The sequence below is a fragment of the Cricetulus griseus genome, assembly GCF_003668045.3.
Source record: "Cricetulus griseus strain 17A/GY chromosome 1 unlocalized genomic scaffold, alternate assembly CriGri-PICRH-1.0 chr1_0, whole genome shotgun sequence".
Taxonomy (NCBI): Eukaryota; Metazoa; Chordata; class Mammalia; order Rodentia; family Cricetidae; genus Cricetulus; species Cricetulus griseus.
The window spans coordinates 6,492,944-6,515,207 of record NW_023276806.1 but is presented as its reverse complement, the minus strand read 5'-3'; the positions used below and the strand labels follow the sequence as shown (position 1 = coordinate 6,515,207).

General features: G+C 48.3%; 1 protein-coding gene across 1 annotated transcript in view; it reads right to left on the bottom strand.

The window, feature by feature from the left end:
• Nucleotides 1–22,264, bottom strand: part of St6galnac5 (ST6 N-acetylgalactosaminide alpha-2,6-sialyltransferase 5) — a 159,949-nt gene that overhangs the window by 21,086 nt on the left and 116,599 nt on the right. The gene's annotated exons all lie outside the window — the stretch shown is intronic.

Below are 22,264 nucleotides of genomic sequence, written 5' to 3'. Positions count from 1 at the left end.
GGAAACTGCAGTCCCCTGTTCTCATCTATGTAAATAAAGCCTCATGCTTAGAGCCTCAGACCTCATTCTGAAACTGCAGTGCTGAGTTCTTTCCTAAAAACACACCACATGGAAAGCCAGCAGGGGACAACGCCACCACCAACAATGCTCAGCCCACTACTTTGAGCCAATGATTGCCTTTCTGAACACGTAAGAGCTAACAAATTAAACATCTCCTATTCATGTTGAATGGAAAATATCTCATCCCTGTTTTAGGAAGATAATGAAGTTAGAACCTGAGCCTAAAGCCAGGAAGTTCAGAAGAAAATGACAATCAGGATGTTATTTGTTTTGAGACAGGGCTTCACTTAGGCCAAAATGACTTCAATCATACTCACTATGCAGCCAAGAATAACTTGAACTTCTGATCTTTTTTTCTCTTTTTTTATTTTTTATATATTTGAATTACAAACAAGATTGAATTACATGACCATACCAGTTCCCTTCTCCCTCCCTTCCTCCTCTACCACCCCCCCCCAACTAAAATCCTACCTATCATATGTCCTTTCTTCTAATCTACACCTGACTCCAAATTTCTGCTTCCCCATGACCTCTGCATCCTTCCTTTTCTTCCCTTCTCACTCTTGTAGCTTCCTCCCCCCTCTTCCCATGTTCTCAAGAACATCTGATCTTCCTGCCTCTACCTCCCACGTGCTGAGATTACAGGCACACACCACCAGTTTATTCGGTGCCAGAGAACCCAGGGCTTTGTGGCACTAATTGAGCCAAACGCCAGCCCCAGTTAAAACATTGGGAAGAAAAGCTGCTTTACTGGTTTCTGCCAGACTCTGTCCTTTTCTGTCAACGGGGAACTGTAGCTGCCTCCCTGGTCTTAGGAAACTGGATCTATCTCAGCACCTGCAAACACTCAGTCTTGTATTCACTGTGAGAGTTTCCTAAACTATGGGTGTATGTCATAGTCTTACTGAGTGCTCCCCAAGACTTTCTCCCAGGGCTAGGTGGAACCAGTTTTGTTTGCAACATCTGTCAGCTATGGAAAGTGTCCAAGTTGCTTATCTCCACAAACCTTCCTTTCTTCAACTCTAGCCTTTGTTTCTGCTTTGATAGAAGGAGGAAAATCCCAGGATACAGGTAGTTTGGATTAAATCGTAAAAATCAGTACTATCTGACCCGTGAAAATAGTAGTTGCATGTAGCTGAGCCCAGCTGAGGCACAGGGGTCGTCACAAGGATTAGTCAATGAACAACAGGTGCACTCAAGCCTATCACTTACATGGTGTCCCCACCTGTAATCTCACCACTGTGGAGGTAGAAGCAGGAGAATCCCTGGGATTTCAAGCCTACATAGCCAGTTCCATCTGAACTAGGGCTACAGTGCAACTGTGTCTCCAAAACAATCATCATTTAACTTGGATATGTTGTAGGTATTCGGGAAATCAGGACCGAGCACTTGGAGCTCATGACTGACACCTGGGCTTTTGAAATTAGAGATTTGGCCACTGGAAGTTATGACACATGCAATATTTGGTTGCTCTTAGGTGACAGTAACTGGATGTATGGCTGTCCTTGTCAACTTGACACATCTGGGAAGAAGGAAACTCAATTGAGGTAATTCCTCCATCAGATTGGCTGTAGGGCATGTCTGTGGGGTATTTCCTTGATTGTGAATTGATGGAGAGGAGCCCACCCCACTGAGGGAGTTGCCACTCCTGGACAGGTAGTCCTGGGTTGTCTCAGGAAGCTGGCTGAGCAGGGAAATCAGTGACCACTGTTCCTCTGTGGTGTTTGTCGGTTTGGTTCCTGCCTCTGTGTTTTTGCCTTAACATCCTGCCCTGGCTTTGCTGGGTCACAGAGGAGTGTGGCCTGGAAGTCAAGCAAACCCTTTGGAGTTGGTTTAAAGTTGTTGTTTGAAATTATACTACTTTCCCCTTCTGTTTCCTCTTTTCAAACCTTCCGTATACTCCTTCTTGCTCTCTTTCTAATTCATGGCCTCCTTTTCATTAATAGTTGTAACATCTGAGAGAGACAAATGTGTGTGTGTGTGTGTGTGTGTGTGTGTGTGTGTGTGAGAGAGAGAGAGAGAGAGAGAGAGAGAGAGAGAGAGAGAGAATTCCTAAATAAATATAACTTAGTCCATATAATGTTACTGGTATGTATATGTCTGTGTGTGTTTTAACACAGAAACAAACAAAAAAAAGCTAGAGTATGGAGTTAGACAGCCGGGCAGAAAAGAGGGAAACCTTGAACTTTGGTGAAAGATAACATCAAGATATGGTGGTGTTTATGGCGGTCTGGGCTGGAATCTGGTTGCTGGGATTAATTAGGGAGCTGCAAGGCTGGAAGTATGAAAGAAGGGTGGTCGAAGAGCTAATATTTATTGAGTGCCCTGCACGAGGCAGGGTCTTCTCTAAGCTTATTATGTAATCATGTTTGTCTTTCAAATAATACTAGTTATTATTGCTACTATGTTACCAATTAGGAGTTTGAAAGATTAAAAAAACGTAATTGGTTTAAGATTACACAGTTAAGAAAGAGAGAGGTGGATTAGGCAGACGAGGTGTCTGGCTCTGGAACCAATGTGGTTAACTAACTGTTAGGCTCGCACAGTGCAATGAGGTAACCACAGTGTTGGGGAATATCAGCTTCATTCATAGGTCCCTCCTGCAAATCCATGGAGATAGCTCTCAGTTGTGAGTGTGCCAACTCTTAGGACTCTGATCTGAGCTTGCTGTCCAGGCAGAGGATGCCCTCAGAGGGGACCCTCAGTGAGGCAAGAACCAGTCCTGCACAGGGCCTCTGGGACCAAAGATAAGGCACTGTTGAGCTTGCAAGAAAAGCCAGAAAGGTGGGGCAGCAGTGGAAACCAACAGAAGAGATGGTTTAAGGAGGAGAAAGTCACAGATGTGCAAAGTCTTCTTTGCAGCTGGTGACTAGGACCAAAACAGTTTCCATGAACAAAGGGGACAGCAGGCACAGGGAGGCCGAGGCCGAAGAACGTGACTTCTGAGGGCTGACAGCAGAGAACTAAACCTGGAATGGAGCCTAGCCCCTCGGTCCTGGGAAAACATGTGTCCCTAGCCACAGTATCACCATTCATGGGAGGTCCTCGAAATGTCCCGTGGCAATGAGGAGCTTCAGCAGATAGTGAGTTGTTCAGATGGTGGTGGTGGTGGTGGAGTGAGGGTCAGGAGACCGAGTCTGTGGCTGCTCTCAGAAGAGTTCACTAACCTTCTAACCCTCTTACATTTATTCAAAAACAACAACAAAGGGATGAGCTAGATAGTTGTAGCCCAGTGATACAGGTCCCTTCCCCCGTTTGTCACCCTGACTTTCCTTTGAGGACCCTTGATGAATACTTCATATGCCCTGAGGAACCATATAACTCACAACAGTTTCTTCATTAGCTTACTTTATTGGTTTTTTTACTTTTTATGTTTTTATTAGCATGTATTAATCATATGTATTAGCAGGTTTCATTATGAAATTTTCATACATGTATATAATGTATTTTTAATGATATCAACCCTAAATTAGCTTTCATCCCCTTTCTGCTGACTCTTTACTCTTCCTAACCTTTCTGTGTGTGTGTGTGTGTGTGTGTGTGTGTGTGTGTGTGTGTGTGAGAGAGAGAGAGAGAGAGAGGCAGAGAGAACGATGACTTTCTTCAGGGTTGCTTACAGGAGCCTGGGCACTTAACCAGGTAGCTACACCATTGAGAAAATGTCATTCATTCTCTCACCAATCGTTAACTCCCTATAGATCTCAGAGAAGAGGCGCCTTGTGAGCCCCCTCCCTCCGTGACTGGGTGCTGTCTGTGCGTCTTGTCGAAGCTGCTGTTAGCTCAGGAGTGGAGCAGCCCTACATCATGGGTGGTAGGTAAACAGGGACCCACAACACTTCACCCCTTTCTCTGGCTCGATGGTGCGGGTCTCAGATCCAATCAGAAAATGGTCAGTTACCCCCATGACAGTCTGGTCATTATTGCAACAGTGGCACATCTTCTCTGGATGGTCACTAGTGTAGCATCAGGGACTACAGCTAAGTAAGACTACTGACGGTTCTCCCTGGTGGCCGGCACCTTCCGGCATTAAGAGGTCTGGACAGCAGAACGGATGCTTCGGGCCTAGTTCCCGACTGACCTTGCTGTATTCTGTGATAAAAGCATGTGGTAATTAGGTCTCGCTTTCTAGGGGGCAACCAACCTCAGGGTCACTTGCTCATGTTGTTTCAGGGGCTTCAAGGATCTCCAGACAACAGCTTGTGGGGAGGTAGCCCACCCCTGCATTCATCAGGTTCACTTCAGTGGAACCTAAGTCCATGTGAGCTGAACTCTCCAGATTGGTTTTGAAATTCCAGTCACTTTATTCTCTGTGACTGGGGACCCTAAAGATGGCTCCCAGTAGCTCATTTCTGCGTATTATTTTGTTAACTTCTCATAGCTGGGGCTGGCTGACAAGTGGAACACGCACCCCCAGGGGTACTCCATGGACATTGTCATTTTCTCATCTTTCCCCACTGAAGGCCTTTTCAGGAGAGGAGAAGCTTCTGGACTTGCCCTACATATCCTCTGTGATCACCGGACATGACCAGAGCCCACCAGGAGTTGACCAAACTGAGACAGCCATCACTCCTCTTCCCTGGCCACCCACTCAGGCTCTGCTCTACCAGCTCAGTTTTCACGCTGAGTTCATGTGCTGCATGGTGCTAAGAGAGAAGTCCGGATCCCGCCTCAAGTGCCCGTTGCTAAGGGCGCCAGTATGATCAGCTCTGCTCTTCTACACATGACGTCACGGGTCTTCCGTGCAGCTGACAAGACAGTGCACAGAAGGCAGGCGGGACCACTTCCAAACAGAAGTGGAGTCTGGTTCCTGCCTTCAGGTGATGTCTTGGAAGCAGAATGACTAAAACTCACATGAATTGTGTGTTTCTTGGGGTATTTCAGTCTTCCCAGAAAACTGCCTTCTGCCACATCTCTGCACGGTTAAAGCCCCAGTGCTGAGCTGGGGTGGTGAGTTGGGTCCCTGCAGGCGTTTGTGTGCTCCTCCTGACTGGCCGGATGCCTCCTGCACAGGTTGCTAAGCAGAGCATGGAAGACCAACTTTGGGAGACCAAGTGCTGCAGATGAGGGGGCCCAGGAGGACACCAAGGGAGGTTTTACCTAGAAAGATAGCTTGTCTGGCTTCTTCCTCACAACCTTTAGCCTCCCAGATTCTCTCTCCTTACAGCCCATTTGCTGAGCAGCTGTGTAGCTTGGTAGACAACATGGCCACCCACATCGGGTCTCTCCAGCGTTGGCGGACCTCTGTTCTGGTCTGTGAAAAGCATTTAATGGATCTGGGAGTGTAGCACAGAAGTGACTGTCCAGCACGCACACGGCCTGGGTGAAATCCCCAGCACCACGTGAAACACTCAGAGTGGTTGTGCATGTCAGTAATGACATCACTTGGGCTGTAGAGGCAGGAGGACCAAAAGTTCAAGGGTATCCTCGGCTACATAGCCAGTCTAGGTCAACCTGGGCTATATGAGACCTTATGGTTTTTTTTTTTTTTTAAACATTTAATGCTGACTAGAGAAAGTGGTGGCTAAATGAGTGATTCCGGCTCCTTGTTTTCTCTGCCCTCTGAGAACACATGAGCAGAAGGCACAGAGGTAGCCTGAGCAGCAACTCGCTCGTAAGTGTCGTGGTTCTGAGATACAGTAGGAGAAGACAGTGGAGGCACCGTGGCTGGAGTTGGGACACTGCGCACGATTAATGGCTGGCTGGATAAAGTCCCCGGACATTAAGTCCAGCCCGTTATTAATCCCAAGTCAGAGCTTCATGTGAAGGTCATTAGAGCTGGACGATGGCCAGGAAAATGCACAGGGGCCTGGATGCAGACCGCCTCCCCCACCAGCCCACACAAGGCAAGCAAGGCGCCCCGGAGCTTGTGGGAGGGAGGTGGGCTGCAGGCTGTTCAGGAGAACATGTGTGTGCACATACTTGTGACACAGGAGAACATGTGTGTGCATACATGTGGACCAGGAGAACATGTGTGTGTACATATATGTGGAACAGGAGAACGTGTGTACATACACATGAAACAGGGGGACATGCACGTGTACATACACATGAAACAGGGGGACATGCACGTGTACATACACATGAAATGGGAACATGCATGTTACATACATGTAGAACTCTAATTTTACTTTCACTGTCCCCTCTTCTCTTTGACAATTTGTACATGTTCCCATCATCCTGGAGTTCAGGACAGGGTACACAAGGTATGCACCCTTCATGGGGTTCCAGATGAGTTTAGAATGTGTAGATTAATCTTTCTATAACATCACTGGCTGCTTTCTTAACATAAAACACACACACACACACACACACACACACACACACACACATACACACACATACACACACATACACACAGATACACACATACACATACACACACATACACACATTCACACACATACACACACACATACACACACATACACACACACATACATTCACACACACACATACACATACACGCATACACACATACACATACACACACATACATACACACACAGTCACCCAGGGGGTAGGGGAACATGACAACTTCCATCATGGCTAACCCCTTCACACCGTGCTGACGGGAACAATTCCTTCTTGAGGAAGCAAGCTAAGAAACCACAGCCACAGGAGCAAGAGCAGGCAGAATTCTCTGTTGTGACCCAGCTGGTGCCTCTGGAGCCTTTCTCAAGAGAAGAGGCCAAGCCAAGTCGAATTAAAGCTGTCACCTAAAATACCCGGTGATGTCCTTGTAGCATTTGCAGCCAGTACCACCACAGCTTCACTTCTTAAAACTCTGATTTATGTGGCAGGGGAAAGGTACTTGGGAATGGGATGCCCATTAGCCCAGTAATGACACTGGCCTTGCTCTGGTGGTGGTGGTGGGGGGGGCAGCCCGTTGGTCTGGAGCAAACAGATATATTAAATGGCTTCAGGTGTTTTGAGACACTCTGGCCTTGCAATCTGATGTTTCCCTGTAATTACCAGGCTGTTATTAGCTGTCGATCTCAGTCCAGGAGCCTTGGTGAGAGCCACACTGATTATCTAGCGTGAGTTGGCAGGAAAATGCTACTCCCTCAAGAAGTTGCTTCCCTGCCGTTCAGTGACAGGCCCACCCACTCCTCTCTGGGGCCACAAGGCGTCATCAGCCTCTCCATTACACTTCTCTCTCCCTCAGCACTTCGGTCTTGTTTCCACCCCTTGCCTGGATGAGGACAGTGAAGCTCCAATGCAGAAGGCTGTACTGAGCCCTGTCTAAAACTCAGGGTTTTATTGTTGGCCTCAAACCTGCTTTTGGTACTTCTCGGGTGATTTCACTGGGCAAGTTGATTAGCTTTTTCAAGGTCCATTTTCCATCCATAGCATGGACATGGGGAAGCCGATCTCAGAGGGGAGGCAACTTGCCCCTAATCTGGGCTCATGGTTGGTACTTGTCCTCTAGCCCTACAGTTCATGGGTTCCTACCAGGTCTGTCTTCCTACGTCCCCTCCCTCCCATCGTGTCATGCCTCCTGCCTTCAGCAAGCCACAGCACCTCACCTTTGTGCCAATAGTACTCTTGGCTCTGAGGTGACATCTCTCACTTGTCACCTGGAAGTTCCTGGGGTCATCATCAATATGCAAATCAAGTTCTGTCATGAATCTGCGGAACCTTCCAGGGGCTTCCTATTGGACTAATAAAACCCCAGACTCACTCTAAGCTCCCTCCGCTTACTCTTGTCCCTCTAGTACCCTCTGTACAGACATTACACAGCCATCTCCCCATTGCTGTCTGTCCGGTGTGCAGTGTCTCGGCTGCTCTCCTCTTGGTGCGACCCTTCTTCAAGCTTCACATACCAAGACATCCTGCCACCTTTCCCATCTCTCGTCACTCTCTCCCAGTCCCAATTATGGGTTTGTGTGTGTGCCTTAAGTGCTATTGTCTTCCTCACACTCTGGGATGTATAAGGAGAGACACTATCTTATTCATGCAGTTCCTGCAGTGTAGGGGAAGCTGTAGCCATGCCTGCGCGGGCGTGGTCAGGGTGATGTAGAGTGAGAGGCATTCAGGTGGCATGGTGGTTTTCCCTTTCGGCTTGCTGTACAGACTGCTGCCCACCAGCTGGCTAGGTTGCTCTGTAAGTAAGGCTTTTCCCTATTAAATACCCTTGTATTTCTACCTGGCTCCGTATTGGTAATTTCCCACATTATCACATTTCACCTTTATGATTGTTAATTTTGGATACTTTACACTGTTAAGTTTTAATCCTCTTTTAGACTAAAAGGGGAATTGTAGGGGAAGCTGTAGCCACGCCTACTTAGGGGCTGGCTAAAGGTGTGTGAGGGTGTGGTTAGGGTGATGTAGAGTGAGACCTGGTCAGGTGGCTGGGTTCTGGTTTCAGTTTCACTTTCGGCTTGCTGTACAGACTGCTGCCTGCTGGCTGGTTAGGTTGCTCTGTGAGTAAGGCTTTTTCCCTATTAAAATCCCTTGAATTTCTACCTGGCTCTGTATTGGTAATTTCCCACCATACTGTAGCACCTCATGCCCAGCACAGAGGTGTTCAACAAATGCTTCTGAACAAATAATTTGAGCAACAGGCCTGTGGAGCGCTTACATGGGGCATGGCACAAAGAATGCCACGTGGCTATGCTTGCTGCATTTGACTGTCACCGTTCAGCAGGTACCAGTCCCAGAGAACTTCTGACTTAGGAAGTTGATTTTATTTTCTAAAGTGTAACATTGGAGTTTTGTGTATGTTTCATAACCATAAGTAACATCGAATTAACTTCAAGGGGAGGTCTGGGAAAGCCCATAATTTCTTTTTAATTTAATTGCATTTTAACGAGCTTTTAACATTCAGTATTATTAAGATATAATTTGTGTGCCATAAAATTTACCCATTTTATTTTATTACCATTTTTATATGGGATCTCCTATAGCCCAGGCTGGCCTCAAACTCACTAGGTAGCTAAAGATGACTTTGAACCCTTGCTCCTTTCCCCGCCTCTTAAGTGGTGTGCAGTACAACTCCTGGAGACAAATTGACTGATTTTAAATCCGAGTTAGGTGGGCATCACCATGACCTAATTTTAGAATATTCCCATCATTCTGAAAAGAAACCCCAAGCACCTTTATGGCCCCTGCCCATTCCCTGTCCACCTCTATTTGACCACTGGGCTACTTATAATCTCCAGATTGCCAATTTTTTTAGCTGTTTATTATAAATGGAATCAGCATTTGTGGTCACACATTCTACAGTTTGTTTTTCCATTCATTAGTTTACTTGGGTTCTATCTGTTGATACGAATGGTGTTATGGATACTCAGATACAAGACTTTGTGTGGACTTACATTTTGTGTCCCTCAAGGAACCTAGGAATGGCATTTCAGGGTCATACAATAGTCTTGTTTAATATCGGAAAGACTGCCGACTGCATTCCCAAGTATCTGTGTGTTTTCCAATCCCACCTGCGGTGCAGAGAGAGGGCTTCAGTTCTCTGCATCATGGCTGGTGTTTCATGACTTCTCTGATGATAGCCATTCTGATAGGTGAGAGGAAGCACTTGGGATTTGCAGGTTTCTAAGAACTAATGGAGTCAACATCTTTTTATGGGATTATTTTGCTATAGTTTTGAGTTTCTGATTCTATGTATTTCACCATGCATTCCACACTAAACAGGTCACCGAAAGTAGAGTGTTGAACTCTAAGTCAACATTCAGTTGACTTCTTGTGTGGGTTGAGCCAAGTGTGCCGGCTGGTCTTGACTGGATTAAGAGATCCAGTGGGACACACCACGGTATCTATGGGGGTGTTTCTGATGAGGTTAACTGAACCGGGAAGACTCACTCTGAATCTGAGTGGCACCATCCCATGATTGAGGTCCCAGAGGGAATCAAGCTGGAGGGAGAAGGCTGGCCAAGGGTTGGCATTCCTCTTTGTTCTGCTCTCTGTCTGCCATGAAGCATCTGCTCTGCCCAAACACGCAGGACCAAGAGCTCTGAATCCAGCCCTCCAATGCTGCAAGTTCAGATAGACTCCATTCCCCGAAGGTATCTCCACTGGTGACCAGAAAGTCCTGCCATTTTCTTCATGGTCCTTGTCACATGCTTGAAAGACTGGAATTTTTCATTTTGGTGTTTGGTACATAGTTTACAGCAGGTATTCAGGAGATACCTGAGGTAATTTGTTGCTTTCTTGGTCCCTCATGATCCATAGATGGTTTTCTTTTGTTTCCCGTGAGTGTGCACAGTGGTTTGAGGGCTGTGTCACATCCTAGAGTCTGCTGCTTGCCTGGGATGCTGGCACAGTGGTTGGTAGTTTACATGGGTTCCCCTGCCATATAACTCCATGATGCAACCCCGCCCTCCCCCCCACACACATGCAATAACTCCCTGGAGGACAGGCCACAGAAGACCCCATGTGCTAGAATAATTAGAAGGCTGTTTTTCAGCCTAAGGTGATCTTGGGTGTTTCTGGGCAAGTCTGATTTCATAAAGCTGGCTTGATTGGCATCTTCAAGCTTTGAAAGGAGCCTAAGACAAATAGGAGCATGACCCCAAGCGTGGAAAGGTAACGGAGCTGGAGGCCAGACAGCAACTTGTTCTGTTACTGAAATGAAAGTTCCTTCTTCCCCCCTTTAATTTGTTCGGCACACGGCTCTTAGGCATCAGTTACTTATGTAAGGGAATCTCTTGGGTAGCCACCCAGGACAACCACTGTCTTCACCCCTCTAGCTATACCCTGCTCAGACACGGGAGGATTGTACAACATAATGACACAGCAGACGCCTGGCAAGAAGAGGTGGGCATTTCTCATTCAGTCAGTGAATTAAGAGCAGCCCACATGTCCAGAATAGAGAATTGCAGCATTGAACTGGGTGGGCCCCAGCTTGGGTAGCAGGCATGGGTACAAACCCTGGGCCCATTATTGTGGGCAGACTTAGATGAAGAGTTGGGTATGATCACATATGCCTGCACCCCAGAACCCAAGAGGCTGAGGATAAAGGGATGGCTTGAGTTCTAGGCCAGCTTGGGATATATTGTGAGACTCTGTCTCAAGACACAAAAGCAGAAGAGAGAAAGGGGAGGCAGAGGAAGGTTATAAATGGGGAAAGGAAGAGGGAGAGAAGGAAGTGGGGTGAGAGGAGACAGGAAGAAGAAGAGGAAGTGGCAAAGAAAAGGGGGAAGAGGGAAGGAAGCCTTGCAAGGGAGGAAACAAAAATGGCACAAGGAATTGGAAATCACAGAGAATCGGGAAATTAAAGGAGCCAAGAAGACGATGACAGTAGAGATCCTGAGAGGTCAGGGAGGTGGAAGGGGAGCCTCAGCAGAACAGTCTCACCAGGAGGCATGTTCAACTGTCTGTCCAGTTATCAAAAGAGGCTGCAATCAGCCCTGTCCACGTGGACAGGAAGGTACAAAACCAATCTGGGGCCTTCAAAGAATAATAAGACAAATAAGACTTGGTGCTAAGAGGGATTGTGTTTATGGTAGTTTAAGCGCTTGTAAAGCTTATTTCCCAAGCACGCATTGAGGTGCCAGACTGAGAGGTTATCGTGGGGGGGGGTGGTGGTGGTGGGAAAGTGATCATTACTGTCCTCACTTGGGTATGACAGTGAGACCTACTTCCTCCAAACCCACGCTTCTGTCCATGCAGCACTGGGTGGGCCTGGCTTTTGGCCATACCACATCTCCAGTTACTGTGTCTTTAGGGTGAGCCACGGGTCCCTGGTGGACCTGGGCAGAGGTCCCGTGAACACTTAGGAAGAAGGCGCTCCCATAATTCTTTGCCCTTCTGATGCCCTTGTCAGCTTGGCCTAGTGAACTTGAAACAGGGCTGTTGGCAGAGGGGAAGGATGGAGGCCCAGTCCCTAAGTCTCCAAGAAGTCTTACTTCTTTTTGACTCTGAGGACAAGAAACTCATCTTGAGCTGTTTCACCTTTGGGGCCATTTGTCTGGGACAGCTTGTAGTTTAAGTGTGCTTCTTCTATCAGGGAGACATTTGATCTGTTGATGCTTAGCAGGAGGCTACAGGACAGGCCCCACTTCTTTCAGAAGGATGGTTCTGACCTCAGCTCTCACACGCGGGTGTCCTCCCCTTACCCACCAAGGGACGTCGCATTTCTAAAGGAGTCCTTCTCGGCTTGCTCTGTATTGATCTATTTCGTCTCCACGCTCACTGCTCTGCATGGACCCTGTCCTTACATCTGTCCTCAGACCAGCCTCCATTCAGAGCACACTGCCTGGCTGGCACGCCCTCTGCCTACCTGCCACTTCAGACCCTGTGCCAAGGTCACCTGCCCAACAGAGCTCTGGGCCATAAAGATTGCTTGAGTTAAAATTCAATGGCTTACCAGGTTTTGACCTTGGGTAAATCGTTCAGTTTCCCCATTTCCCAGTTTGTTCATCTCTCAAATGGTGGAGGGCGTGTGCTTTCAGGGAATGGACTGTGCCCACTCATCTGCCTCCAACACTTCCCACTCTACTGCCATCGGTTCTCCCCCGGGTGCAGCCAGTCATCCACGTATCACCTCCTTGGGAGGGATGGGGATTTTTTTTTTTTTAATCTTCATGTCCATACTGCTTCACAAAGTGGTTGAATTACAGAGCAGGGCCAATAAATGCTGGCTGAATGGATGAATCTATGAATTTCCTAGGTATCAGAAAGTGGGTTTCATCTTTCTATTGTCCATTGTTCAGAGAACTGTGACTTTCTAAATTTTTTTGATCCTGCTTCAATTCTAACCAGACAATGCTAAGACCCCTTTAACATTCTGGTGCCTTGAATGGCTTTGATCATCTATGGGTGGAGCTATGTATCCCTAGACTGAGGGTTCCCACAGTACTTGGGCACTTTGCTTGGGTGTAAAGGCGAAGGACTTAGTCACTGTGGCCTGGTCAAGCAGAACAGCGGTAGGTCCTTCATCTTTGTACTCATTCCTGGACATGCCTGAGGTTGCAAAAGAAAGCCAGAGAGGTCTTAAGTAATTTGAGGCTTCAAGGACTGCCTGTCCTTTGGTGTGGGAGGTGCCGCTTCGGGCACTGTTAAAGACAGAGCCTGACAGCCACCTTCCCCATTGGGCTGACCTGGCTCACTTTCAATTGCCCTCAGGGCTGCTGAGGTGTTTATTTCGAAATTAAGGCTTAGGATGGACATTAGAAGTATATGTCATTGTTTCTTGAGACATAGGGAAACGTGTCTGTGTGTGTGTGTGCATGTGTGCTCATGTGAACCTCATGCCTGCCCACGTATGCATACGGAAGCTAGAGGATAACCTCAGGGGCCATTCTTCAAATGCCTTCTGCCTTCCCCACCCCGTTTATAGGTAAAGTATCTCCCTGCCCTGGAATTCACTGAGTAGGCCAGCCTGGCCAGCCAGGGAGACTCCTATCTTTGCTTCCCCGGTGTTTGGGTCACAGTGTGAGCCACAATGCCTGGCCTTTGTGTTCTGGGATCAAGCTCAGGCTTCCACGCTGATGACATGACGAGCACGTACTGACCCTGACATCTCTTCCAGCCCCATCTCCGTCTACCTGCTCTTCAGTTACTCTTCTTCCTCCTGGGCTTCCCTCCTTGGACAGCACAGACACGCCCACCAGCAGTTCTCTGCAAGTTGAGCTACCTCCTGCCTCTCTAGGTGAGCCTTTCCCCCCCTCCCAGCCCATCGGAAAGTCCCAGCCCCAGCCAGCTGCTCCAGCCAGAGCTCAGGGGCTGGCCACACTCTCTCAGCTCTGTGCACATTCTCTCTTCCTCTGCTGGCTTCTTGCCCTGGCTCCCTGGGTTTGCTGAACTTCACTCTAGAGCATGCTCACTGGCGGACATCTCTTGCTGGGTGCTAGACAATTTGAGGGTGCTATTTGCTTATTACTTTTAAAAGAATTTTTTGAGACAGGAACTAGCCTCTAACTCCCAGAACTAGACTCTAACTCACTAGGTAGGTAAAATGAGCTTGAACCTCTGCTCTTCTGCCTCCACCTCCTGAGTGTTGGAATTACAGGCACGGCTTTATGAATTATGCTCCCGCCCCACAGCTCTGGAGACATTGTTTTATCCACTGAGCTTGGCACAGTGCCTGACACACAATACACACTCAATATATTGTCACCCGTATCAATCTCTGCCCTCTGGCAACTGGAAAAGCTAATAGTAAAGTAACCTTCACCCCTCTTCCCAGGCACATGCTCTCTGAGAAGGGGTCATGATCCCCACAGTCAAGAACAAGGAACCTGGACACACTCAGTCCAGCTTTGGTGGGAAAGACAGCACAGCTTGCTGTAAAGGACTTGGGCTCAGACCATGTATCTTTTGAGGTTGGGTACCTTCTAAAAGTCAGAGAGGACCCATGGGCAGCCTATGTCTAGGAAGCTTGCTGTGGCCCTGGCTCCTGCCTCTGTGTCATTAACCCTTGTCACCCTCTAACAGTTCTGTCACCACCATCCTTCCTGGGCTCCTTTATCAACTGCTAGACACACACCTTATGTCTAGGGTGTTAGGGACCTCATGGCCCCAGTACTCTGCTGGCTCCTGAGCCCTCTACTTGCTCCACTCTTGGTCCAGTTGGGAGCACAGCTATGGGGCAGTGCAGTGGTGTTTCCAACACCATTCCCATCTGTGTCTTCATTCATCCAAACAAGTACTTTTTAGCAGTTGCTATGCCCCAGGCACCATTCTTCATGCTAGGGATAAAACAACACAACCAAATAGATCTTCCCCCAAACTGAGCCTATGTATGTACTGGGGAGATACAGAGAGAGACATGCCCCAGGGTTGATGATCGCTGTCCTGTCTGCTCTGGGCTTACAGAGCCCTGCACATGGCACCGATCCCAGGAACCTGGAGATGAGGCTATATTTCCCATCCTCTGGGGAGACATTAAGGTCAGCCTGCTGAACTCCCCTCAATGACAACTCTACAAGCCAATGCCATGGCTGGAATGAGGCCCTGGAGACAAATCAATCCCAGCTCCATGCAAAGGCAGACATGCCTGTATCTTCTAGAAAACAACTCAAATGATACCACCCATGCTGTGCTCTTTGGGGAGACAGCAGGGTGGCAAGAGAGAGGAAGCTAGCTAGAAAGGGTCAGAAGTTGCTTCAAGCACTCACAGGTGGGAACAGGAAAGCCCCTTTGCTGGCTGCGTTGCTGGGAGCCTCCCCTTAATGACAGGTCCCAGAGTTCTTCATTTTTGATGAAAATGATAGAAAATGTATCCAAGGTGGTACAGAACATTTAAATTTGGCCTTGTTTGGAACCATGGAAGAGAGAGCAGCCTGGGATGTGAGGAACATACCCAACGTCTCAAAATTGGTACCAAAGCTAAGACAGGGATCTGTTCAAATGACCAACCAGTTCTCGTCGCTGTGAGCCGTTACCTCCTAACAGAAAATGGGGGCATGAGGGAAATGTCCATTCCTGAAATCAGTTCTAGAAAAGTCTGAGTCTTCTCCTGACCTGCCCATATTTAAGTTTCCTCTCCCTGAGAGCGGCTACACCCCTGGTACTCCCCTGGCTATGCAGGCAGGGTCTTGGGTTAGAAAGGGCAGGCTGCAGGGGAAGAGGGGACTGCGGTAGGGCTGGGAGGCTGTGCCCTGTAGATCCAGCTGTGAGGCAGGAGATCCATATCTTCCCATCAGCCTCTTCTCACACACTCTTTGGTTCTCATCACCTTCACCTCACCAATCTGAGTACCACAAGGCCACTGGTACAAATGTGCCCTGAGTTTCTGCCATTTCTGGATCAAAACTACTCCTTCAAGACCCAGTTTGTAAAGACTCAGGCGCCTAGAGACAGTTGATTCTCCACCTAGTAAATTGGAACTAAGTGCAATAATCCAGTTCCTTAAGCCAAAGGGACTGTGAGGGCACCAGGTATTTTAGCATCATATTGGAGCAGGGAATAACGTTAAAGACTTTGGTATCAGCGGAGCCTTCCCCAGCACCTTTCAGGACCTGCCATGTTTTCTTGAGGTCGTACGGAATCCATAGGGGCCATGGATATGAAGAGAGGTGGAAGGAAGAGAGGCTGGGGGGGGTAGGGGGGTGGAGGGGGGAGGTGACCTGACCATTGTTGAGAAGACACAGGAAGGAGGGTAATGGCAGATGGACTTTGGAGATAGGAGGCAACCCTGGACAGATCCAGACAGGCTGGGGGTTCTGGTGTCTGTGGATTGTCAGGTCTTGGTTTGCTCTGGCATGGAGCCTGGTGAACAGCTGTGTGCACGGCACTCCTCCTGCATAATCATGGGAATACAGGCAGGTCCTCTGTCTGTGTCTTCCAGTTCGCCCTTGTATGGCAAAGGCCTTTCTGAAATCCCCATAATCAGATGAGGAACACAAGCAGTATCTGGGATCCCACCTCCTAAAGGCCAGCCCAGAGGAGGACCCGTGTGCAGAGACAGAGTAAGGATGCCTGTGAAGTCTAACGGAAAAAACGTGTGTGTGTGTGTGTGTGTGTGTGTGTGTGTGTGTGTGTGTGTGTGTATGTGTGTATGTGTGTGTGTGTGTGTGTGTGTGTGTGTGTGTGTGTGTGTGTGTGTGTATGTGTATGTGTGTATGTGTGTATGTGTGTGTGTGTGTGTATGTGTGTATGTGTGTATGTGTGTGTGTGTCAGTGTGTGTGTGTGTGTGTGTGTGTGTATGTGTGTATGTGTGTGTGCGTGTGCATGGGTGCTTGAGTGCATATGCATACATGCATATGTGTGCATGTTTATATAGGTACCCTTATACATATATGTGTGGGTCAGGCCAGAGGACAACCTCAGTTGTTGTTCTTTGGGGTCATCTGCCTTGGTTTTTGAGGCAGGGTCTCTCACTGGCCTGGAGCTATCAAGTAGGTTGAAATGTCTGGCCATGGAGCCCCGGAGAGATCTCTGTGTCCCTCTGTCTAGACTGGGATTACAAGTTGCACCACCACCCCGGCATTGAAAACATAGTTTTTGTGCATGTATTTTCTACAACATATATAATTGGATGGACTCTTTTAAGTTAAAATATAAAGCAGAGACAGTTTTGTGGAAGTCTTCCTGGCCCTCCCATGATTGGATTGGACGGATGCACGAGAGCTGTTTCCTTAGCCCGGGGAAATCTAGCTGGTGCCCATCACTGGGGCTCCCTGTTTGAAGGTTCAGAGTCCTGGAAGTCTGTTTTCTGGATGCTACCCATTAAAGAAAAGGAACCCTAACAGGGTCACAAGTAAACAGTGCATGACATTTACTTCCTGTTTGTAAGGGACAGCTTCTCCTGAGAAAGCAAAGCTTTTCATCAGATATTGTCTGGAAAGTTTAACTCCCAAACCTGTGTCCATCTGAGGGTTATGACATGTGCCTGTTAATGTCTCAGGGGTATCTCCTCAGGGAAAGGGCGGGGTAAGGAAGTCAGGCTTCCACTCCAGAGGCTTGCAGCTACCTTATGTTCTGGTTTTGTGGACATGAGGGCGGTGAAGGCTTTCATTAGAGTATTCACACCACTCTCCTCAGAAGAGAGAATGATGCATGCCAAGTTTCTAGGAACTGGCCGCATCCCAGACAGCACTTACCTGGTTTACATTCTATTGGCTGGAGGGACAAAGTACCAGTGGGGGTGTGGCTCTGTCTGAAGTGAGTGACTGTCTGTATATATAAGGCATTGTTATTCGTATGGGAGGTCTGATGACAGGGTTCCCAAATTTCCCCAAAGCCTCCTGACATGGGTGTGAGGCGCAACCCTGTAAATTGTCAGCACATAGAAGACGAAGATTTAGAGAGCGGCTCGTGCTGTGCGTCCTGTAAAATGTGTCCCGTGAGGGAGATTAGTATCAATCACAGGCTTATTGGAGAGAGAGATGGGGTCCGATGATAACCCGGCACCATCAACCAGAGTAATGGTCTAAGAAGCCAAAGCAATCAGAGCGGAGAATGGAATCTGCACAGAGAGACAGAAGTAGAAAGCGGGGTCTAATGAATCAGGCTGATGAACAGGGGCTGGTACCCAGCACAAAGGCGGGCATGAGCAATGCAGCTCCATGCACAATGGACACGACCAGCCACTGATCTTCAAGATGCCTCCGGTAACAGACCTGCCGCTTCCCAAAGCCCCGCTGCACACGGCAGCACTAAAATGCAATGAAGTCATTACCAACCCGAGAGCACTTGCTGGTTCCAGAAGCTGCTTACAGGGGTGGGGGAGGAACCAATACTGTTTTCACAGAACTTCATGTGGTAACAATGAAAACAACAGACCCCGGACTCAGCTGATCTGGATTCCAGGACTACCCTCTGGGATACGAGTGGATTGTCCGGCTGCCATTGAACAGGAGACAGCCTGGACCAAGTTCTGTTTTTAGTCTGACTTGAAGGTTTCCATATCTTGGAAATTTTCCACAGTCCCTCTCCCAAGAGGCAGCCCTTAGTCCTCCTTGCCCAGAATTAAGGTGACCTGAGAGGATGGGAACACCACTCCCAGCCAACAGCAGGCGTTGGAAAGGCCAGAGTGACCTTGGAGGGGGTGAAATGTGGCTTTTTCTACTTCCCTGTCCTGAATTCCTCAACTCGGCGTCCAGCACCGATGCTGTGAGAGCCCAGATAACAGGAGAGGCCCCTGGAGATGTCCCACCCACAGCTCATCTGAAGTCCCTGCTCTCATCCAGCAGGGGCACTGCGGGCCAAGGGAGACAGAGATGTGCCAGCGTCCTAGATGCTGAGATGTGGCAGTGCCAGGGAGACCCCGTGGAGACCTGCTTTGCTGGGTCTACTCAGCTCTCAGAACTTGGAGTTAAAAACCCGTGGTTTTTATGGTTTTATATCACCTTTGGGGTAGTTTGCTGTCTGAAATAAATGATCTGGCATAATCCAATCCCCCTTCAAAACAAAACAAAAACCAAAGACAAAACTACAGGTCTGCAACTGAAAGGAAGATGAACAAATAAAAACAAGCTGGAACTCCCTCCTGAGTGAGAAACTACACACTCCAGGGCGTCTTGGAACCACAGTAAAGTCATTTTAAAAATGACAACAGGAGAATCCCCCAAAGACACCAATACTCAGTGGACACAGGTGTTGTGGTATATTATTTTAACTAGGCCAAGATGTGTTACATTGTTTATGCTGTGGAATATTACTTTAACTGTGTAAAGGTGTGCTAGTTATGTTTATACTTATTTGTTTAACGATGGAAGGATGTGTGTTTAATTATGTAAAGATGTGTTGCATCTGTTTCACCTTGCCTTTCCTAAGGCACCTGATTGGTCTAATCAAGAGCTGAATGGCCAATAGCTAGACAGGAGAAGGGATAGGCGGGACTTCCGGGCAGAGAGAATACATAGGAGGGAAACTCCAGACTCAGAAAAAAGAGGAAAAGTGTGGAAGAGGAGAGGTTGAGGGGACACCCGTGGCCAAAGGCGAGCAGACACAGCCTAGTAGCACACGGAGAATAAACAAAAGTAAGACGTACAGAAGCGAGGAAGGAAATGAGTCCCAAGGCAAAAGGAAGACAAAGAGAAACGGGTTAATTTAAGTGAAAAGGAGCTAGCCAGAAATGTGCCGAAGCTATGCCGAGCATTCAAAACATAAATCTCTATGTCATGACTGACTAAAGGAAGAAGCCTGGTACAGGCTGGGCCGTTGAAGACCACGCCCAGTCTATAGTTGCTGCCATAGCCCCCAACTTGATCTTATCTCTACTGTGCCTTCATCACCAGCAGAATTCAGGTATTGGGATCAATTCCTCGTGTTATTTTAATGATATAAGCTCAGTCTAAGGGTATTTTTCACACATGATGTGTTCTAAATGTTTTGCTAACCTGTGGTGCTGTGCAGTGTGTGAGTATCCATAACCTGAGTACAAGCTCTTTCCATTTATACAGATGTAATAAGAATGTGGATGGAGGAAATGACACACCAAACACCCCTGAGTCCCAATGGCTAAGAGCTAAGCACCTTCTGTTGGTGTGAAAAAGCACCACTTTGTTGCCTAGGCTGGTCTCAGACCCAAGGGGTCTGGTGATCCCCCTGCCTCAGCTTTCCACATAGTCGGCTGTTCCACAGAGCTGGGCTCCTTGCAAATTCCGTGTGAGAGCTCCAGTGGGGTTGGAGGAGGCTCCGACAGTCTGCCCAAACTGCTCTGGCTCTCCACCCTTTTGGTTAGAAGATGCGGGCTTCCATAAAGCACACTTTGGAAGCAGCTTTCACCACAGTGTGTGGGGAGAATGGAGACATGAGAGGATGTCACCAAGCACTTCCGTGGTGACAGCAAAACCAACGTCCCTACTCTCCACTCAGCTGGTGAAGGAGACCTCTTTCTCCTCTTAAGGGTCTGCTTTTCAAGTTCTGTGACACCACTATCCCCCAGCATGGGGAAGGTCTGGGTGTATCTGCCCTTGACCTGCCACCCAGAGGGTGCCGTCCCCAAACCATGCAGCAGTTTAAGCAGGGGTGGGTGGCAGGCTCCCCTCCCAGAAGCACGGGAATGAATTAATCTGGCTTCACTACTTCCCTGTGGCTTTGAGGAAGCCATCTGTCTGGTTGGCAGGGCCAGGGCCACCCAAGTCCTCCTCTCAACCTGCATTCCTGACTCCCTTGTGAAATGTATTCATCTGTCAGCTGATTTCTTTGCTGTCCTGTAAGTCAGGGTGGCTTTGCAGTCTCTTCCTTCTGGCAGTCAGTAAAAGCAGACATTAGAAACTGTTAAGGGACTAACAGTGGTCACCATACAAGGTGACGGGGAAGGACCTGCCACACTTGGCTAGTGTTTGTCAGTCCTCAACACCCGTGGCGGGCATGTTCTTCCTAATTGAACAAAGAAGTCAAATGACTTTCAAGGATACTAGGCACATGACCTATATGGGACACTTTAGATCTGTTTCTCCCCCTCTCTCCCTCCCTCCCTCCGTCTGTCCATCCCTCCGTCCGTCCATCCATCCATCTGTCTGTCCGTACATGTACCTATGTCACAGATTGCCTGTAGAGGTCAGATGACAACTCTCAGCAGTTTGTTCTTTCCTTGTATCATATAGATCTTGGGTATTCAAGCTTGGTGGCAAGTGGCTTTACCAGATGAGCCATCAGACAGTGGTGCTCAGTGGGGATGCAGCACTGAAACAGGCCTGGCCCTCAGTCAGGTCTTTTCATACTGACTAAGGTCAAAGGCTTTGCAGAGGAAGAACAGCCACCTCCCTAGCCCTGGGCCCAAGTGGTTTCCCCTCTCCAAGCCCCAGTTCTCCAATCTACAAAATTTTCTCAAAATCCATGGCTTAGAGCTGCCGGGAGGATATGCATGTTAGTCTCACTGTGCATGGTGTGGGGGACCGAATATCCTTGTTATGGACTATTCTGGGCTCAGGTCTTGGCTGACATAAACAGTGATGGCTCCAGGAAACTCCGAGTCACCATTGTATTGTTAATTAATACCAGGCTGTAACTTTACCTGGCCTGAGGGTAATATGCCTCTTATTTGCATCTGTATGGGCCTAAGCATCGAATAGGCCCTCACCTGGGCGGAGGGCTAGAGATGTGTGAGTAATGGATGAGGACAGGAGAGGAACAAAGCTGGCGAGGACCAGAGGGAGAGAGGAGGACAAAGAGAGAAATGGCTGCCTCGTGGTACTAGCATGGTGGTTAAGGGACACCAGAAAAGATGGTTAATAAAGGAATGGCTCTAGTTCCACAACATGGAACTGAGAGCTCTCTGAAGATGACAAGATGCCTGTGTTTGGTCTTTATCGCCGTTGGGTTACTAGAAGCTTCCAAGTCCACATCCCCCACTCAGGTAGAACCTCATGGCTGTCGTGGGTTAAAGCTGAGGCAAGCCGGATCTCGACAGCATGGGGTGTGGTGCACAGGACACAGAATGCATCCTGCTGGTAGGAGAGCGAATTAGGGATAAGGAGGCAGCTGAGGCTGAAAATCGAGGAGGAAGATTTTGAGAGGAAAAGCGCCCTTCTGGAACCTTCCTCCTTCCTCTTTTCTTTTTGCATTCATCGATACTGTGGTGTGCTTTGGATCTTGAATGTCTCCTACAAGTGCTAAAAGCTCGGTCCCAGGCTATGGAACTGCTGGTGGCTGGTGGCAGCCTGAGGAAGTGGGGGCTACTGGAATGGGGTCATTGGTTGCATACTTTTGAGGAGACTCCTGGCATCTAACCCCATTCCTGTTCTCTCTTTGATTTCCAGACAGCAGGAGATGGGCAGCTTCTGTTACGGGGCCGTGCCTCACTATAGGCCCAAGAGCAAGACACTGTGGCTGCAGACCAAAACCTTCACAATGGTG